A 6,000-nucleotide genomic window follows, 5' to 3' on the forward strand; every position below is an offset into this window, starting at 1 on the left:
ATCCATGTGAAACAGAACCCTTCCCTAACTCTATTCAAGTGTAACCTGGACCAGTGGATGGGAAATAAAAACTTCACCCCACCACAGCCGATTAATCTAGTTTAAACTATTTCTGGTTCCGCAAAGTCTACTCTTCATTTTTCCCTTAGAACTGCTCTACTTTCAATCTAAACAGTCTATTCTCTATCTAAAAAGCCCAGCACTTGCTCCTAAAGCATTTATACACAGGTAAAGCACTCTTAAACAAAAAGAAAGCACTGCATCCACCTACAATCCCCTTGAATACCCATTACCCTATAGGTCCTTTCTGACCCAGTTACACAGCAATCCCCTACACTATTCTAGCATGTCGAAGGGTCAGTTACTGGCGTCCTCTCCAGTTCAGCTGGTGAATCTGGGAATCTTGAGGCAATGTTACAACTGCCTCATGTACACAGACAACCCTCTCCTCCTCCCAACAAATACAAATATATGTGAGAGATGCGACTATATAGCCAAACTGGAGGCTGAGCTCTCTCGACTCAGTACTGGCAAAACCAGTCAGGAGGAGAAGGTAACCACACTCACCACAAACCCAGTCGCACATAGACCTATCACAACTGCAAACCAAACACATAAACACACAAAAACATACTCGGAGGCTCTAATTAAAAATCTACCAAAGCAACAGAGGCCTCCAAAGCAGACATCCAAGCAACCACTACCTCAAAACACAGCACATGCAACACATAGTTCACAAAGTCAGTGTGCCAAACATTCACAGCCCTTAAGGCCAAACAACATGCCTGATACACTTGTAATAGGTGACTCCATAGTCAGACACACTGACGTCCCGCTCACCAGATTGAACAAGGAAAAGGTTACAGTAAGCTGCCTGTTGGGCGCTAGAATCCGCCACATAACACAAGCACTCAGGTCACTCCAAAGCAAGTACAAATATGACTCAGTCATTGTCCATGCCGGTGTGAATGACCTGAGATGTACCTCCCTGGACTATATGAAAAGAGACATAGAGGAGCTCTCTGATTATGTAGCCCAGGCCGGTATGACCCTGACCCTGAGCAGCATCTTACCCTCACCAAGAATGATGCCACAGTACAAAGACAAAATGATCAGCTTTAACAATTGGCTCAATTACTGGTGTCATTCTAAGGGGATCCAATGTCTGTCTGCTTGGGATGACATGCTTGACAAGCCACGCTGCATCAAGGGACGGTTTGCACCTGTCACCCCTGGGCTTCGGATATTGGCCAAGGCTCTTGCCACCCCATAGTGCCTTTTTAAGCAAGGCTCAAAGACAAACCCACCTCCCTAGAAAACACAAGTGGAAAAAAACTAAGGGTAATGCTGCTCAACGCCAGAAGTCTAAACCTCAAGATGCACACTCTCAAAGCCCTCCTCAGTATGGAGAACATCGATGTCTGTGCAGTGACTGAAACCTGGTTCAAGGCTCCTGAGAGCACCCCAGCACTACCAGGTTATACCTCATATCATGCTTTTCGGCCTCAAAACTTGGACTGAACCACAAAAGGAGGGGGAGTATCCATATTCATCAAAGATACCCACACCTCCAGGTTAGTGGCAACACACGAAGCATCGGAGACAATCCAGGTGCAACTAACCATAGGCAAAACTGCCCTACAGTTTGTAGCATGCTACAGACCACCCTCTCAAACTCAGAAACCCCACTCAGCCTTCCTGAAGACACTGGAGAGTATGAATGTCTCTCCAAATACCATCATATTGGGAGATTTCAACTACCCAAACATAGACTGGGAGCATTACTCAAGCCCCAACACCCTAGCCCAAAGATTCCTAGAATTCATAAACTCAAATGTGATGGAACAACTAGTCACCACTCCCACAAGAGGAGATAATATACTAGACCTGATCATCACAAACAATGGGACACCATGTCCCACACCGGAAGTATACCCCTCATTGGTGAGATCAGACCATAAATTAATCTCACTGGAAATCCACATCCTGCCCCCACCCCCAGCAAAAAAGACCACAGTGAAGAATTTCTCAAAAGCTGACTTCACACTTCTTAAGACTGAAGTGGTATCCTTCAAGGCCCCTGGGCCAGTGAAAACCACAGCCCACACCACTGAATCCTTTATAAACTCTTTCTACGGACACCTTCAAGAATGCATGGATCATGCAATCCCAAATAAAACCAAGACCCATTCCCCCAAAGGCAGGCGTCCTGTCTGGTGGACCCCAGCCATAAACAAGCTTTACAACAGGAGGAGGAAGCTACTACATGACAGAGCAAAATCCCCAAAAGGGAAGGCATCTCTGATCAGTACTAGCAAAAAACTACGATCACTCATAAAATCATCCAAGGCCAACTTCGAGAGAAAAATCGCAAAAGACACTAAAGACAATCACAAGGCCTTCTTTAGTTATGTTAGAAACCTGGGTGGCAACTCCCAGATATGCTCAGAGTTAGTCCAAAATGACAAAAAATACACTGAACCCACAGACATTGCCAACATACTGGCAGACAGGTTCAGTGCAAATTTCTCTCCCCGTCCCCCCCAAAAGGAGAAATATCTATCCCAGCAGAATGTAGCCTCCCTGACATCTCAGATGCCCAGGTGAGAGCCGCCCTCTCCAAAGCTAAAAACACAGCATCAATGGGACCAGACGGTGTCCCGGGTTGCGTGCTACACGAACTCTAAGAGGAACTAAACCTGCACTTAAGGCTGCTGTTTAATCTTAGCCTTACTACAGGATACGTACCCAAAGAATGGCGTACAGCAACAGTGGTCCCACTCCAGAAAGGATGTGCTTCTACGGAACCTGGAAATTACCACCCCATAAGCTTGACGAGCCTGGTCTGCAAAGCTATGGAGAGGATCGTTATGGAACTCATAAACAAAGACATTGGGGACCTACAGACACTGGATCCTACCCAATTCGTCTTTGTCAAGGGCAGATCCTGCCTTTTGAACCTGGTCGACTTTTTTGAAACAGTCATTAAGGCCATTGATGAGGGTAAGGCAGTTCACACAGCCTACCTTGATCTTGCAAAAGCCTTCGACACAATACCCCACTCGGGCATCATAGACAAGCTCACCAGCTTAAATGTAAACCCATATGTCATAAGATGGGTTGCAAACTGGCTCTAGGACAGAACCCACAAGGTCAGAATTGCTGGAGCCATGTCAGACTCTAAACCAGTCACAAGCGGTGTCCCACAGGGCTCGGTCCTGGGACCCCTCTTGTTCGGCATTTATTTTTCCGAGGTGCAAGCAAACATAGGAGGATTGTGGCTAACAAAGTTCGCAGATGACTGCAAACTGGGCGCCATAATTGATACTCCAGCGGACACAAGCATCCTTCAAAAAGGCCTCATAGAAGCGGATAACTGGTGCCAGAGCCATAGCCTTAAACTGAACGCCAAAAAATGTATAGTCATACCCTTTGGGAAAAACAAAGTACCCACAAATTACCACATAGGTGGTAATCCATTAAGTACGGAAGAAGTAATCAGGGACCTAGGGACCCAAGTTAACAGTAACCTCTCATTTGACACTCACATTGCCAAGGTGGTTAGGAAGACCTTCTATATTACCCACCTTATCATGAAAGGATTCACATCTAGATCAAGAGAGGTCATTGTGCCCCTATACTCTTCCCTTATCAGGCCCATAATTGAGTACAATGCCCCATTTGGGATGTAACTTACCCGACACCTGCAGCAGTTAGAAAGACCCCAAAAGTACCTCACCAAGAGGATCAAGGGTCTCAAACATATGTCATATGCTGCCCGACTGAAGAAACTCCAGCTCTATTCAGTCACATACCGCCTACTCAGAGGCGATCTATGTCTGATGTACAAGGCCATGTCCAATCCGGAATTAATGGTCATGCTCCACCTCAGAAAATGCAAATCCACCAGAGCCATGAGAGCGAGAGATTTGAACCTCAACACAGAAATAAATAGGACGTGCTGGAGGGACAGATTCATAACCCAGAGGCTCCCTACACTCTGGAACATAATCCCAATCCATGTTAGGCAGAGCCTCTCACTGACTCTCTTCAAGAGAAATCTTGACGAGTGGATGGGAGATGGTAGGTTTACCCCGGGGGTCATTTCTGTGTCACTACTAGACAGAGGCACAATAAACTAAACCCTAAATGGGCATAGTATTCTCATTCCAGGGGGTGGCAAAAGCCACACACACTCTGGCTAGGCTTGTAGATGCCCTAGGGCAGATAGCCTAGTATGAACCTATGAACCTATGAACCTATCTCTGATACTTATTCCTCTGATGGACAGAGGTAACCATTAAATCATACCCTAGCTAACATACACACTGTAGAATAACCTCTAATGCACAATGAGTCATGGGATACATTTGGGTTGCATGGCTAGCCTAGTAAAGGTGGTAGTGGTCATTAGCCTAGTATATAACCATGAACCCATTTTTACATATGGGGTCAGGGTGTATATTCACTAATGACAGTCATTTAGAGCCACGGTTTACACTGCCAGGTGGCTAGCCCTGCAATGGTAGTTCTTCCAAACCACACAATCACATACCTATCGCATGCCTTTGCAATGTGCAAGGAATCCAGAGCACCTGGCAGAAACCCACATGAGTACTAGGGGGACTTGCAGACTCTGCACAGAAAGCACCTCAGCTGAAAATCAAACCAAGGAACTTCTTGCAATGAGGCAACAACACTATTAACTGTACAACTTATAAAATATGATATTTTAAAGTTCTGGATCTGCAAGTAACAGTAAATAGAGTTTTCATTCAGTCTACATTTTACTCTATTAAAATCTGAAAAACACATTTCCAAAAGTATATATTATCTCCAAGAGAAAAAAATAAATATCAATTGACCATTGTCTCCTGTCTTGAGGTAAAAGTCCAAATATGCTATAATCTTCTAGTCCAGTTGAAATTAAATTACTGCAGATTCAAATGAATTTTTTCCCCACCCAAAGCATCCTACTGCATGCCCAGAATTTCACAGATTTTCCTGAGCTTCCTATTGCAGGCATATTGAGAAATATTCCTTCCTTCCTGAAAATCCATCTGCTGGTATAAGGACCCACCTCAACATGAGGCATAACATGAGTTTCCACTCAAACTCCAGTTTTTCATTACATAGGACGGTGAACTTTGCCCCCCCCCCCTTGAGACTCTGGCAAATTTGCCAAATGTTAAAAAAGTTGACTTTTATATAAGACTAAATGACATTATTGGTCTCCTGATGACCAAACATGAAAGAATTTCTCCATAAGTTAATAAACAGCCCCCGGGATTCATGAAGCTCGGCGCGAGGCCGGCATAAGGCTTGCGCCGGCGGTGCATGGAATAGCCGGCGCAGTAGCGCCATATGCATATTAATGAGAGTGCACCGGAATCACAGACACGTGCGTAGTGTACGTGAGCGAGCCCAGGTAGGATGCGTCTGGAGGCGTGTCTAAGCCGGCATGAGGTGAGCAACCTAATGTGCTGACAGCCACGGTCCGCCCACAATAGTAATGGCAGCAGCCAGGTCCCGTGCAGAATGAAACGCACGTACAGTATGCAACATAGTACCCGTCCCAAATTAACGGAGAAGCAAATACAAGCCACAAAGGCATAAGTGTACCCGTCCAAGGAGCAAAGGATACGCATAAGACCGCGTTCATCCCGCAATGCACCGTCAGTGTTTACACTCAGAGAAGGTGTACAGCCACATGTCAGCGCGCCGCACCAACATAGGAGCAGCGACTAAGGTCACCACCTGTCCCACTGTGGTTGGGGCAGTCTCTCTATGGCTGATGTGCTACGATTGTAGGACACAATGATATCCCGTATTTAATGTAATGGTAGCATGAATTGGTTATTTCTGTAACAGAAATACCTAAATGACACAAGAAACAGAATAAGCAAGCAAATTGCCACAACAATAAGCTTATATTTAGGCAAACAAGTGAAGTTCTATGCTATATAGTGACCGTGTGTATATGTCGGCCTGTAAAGTCAG

Source organism: Protopterus annectens, chromosome 2.part1 (genome assembly GCF_019279795.1).
Source record: "Protopterus annectens isolate FY-2018-M chromosome 2.part1, PAN1.0, whole genome shotgun sequence".
In the NCBI taxonomy this organism is placed as follows: domain Eukaryota; kingdom Metazoa; phylum Chordata; order Ceratodontiformes; family Protopteridae; genus Protopterus; species Protopterus annectens.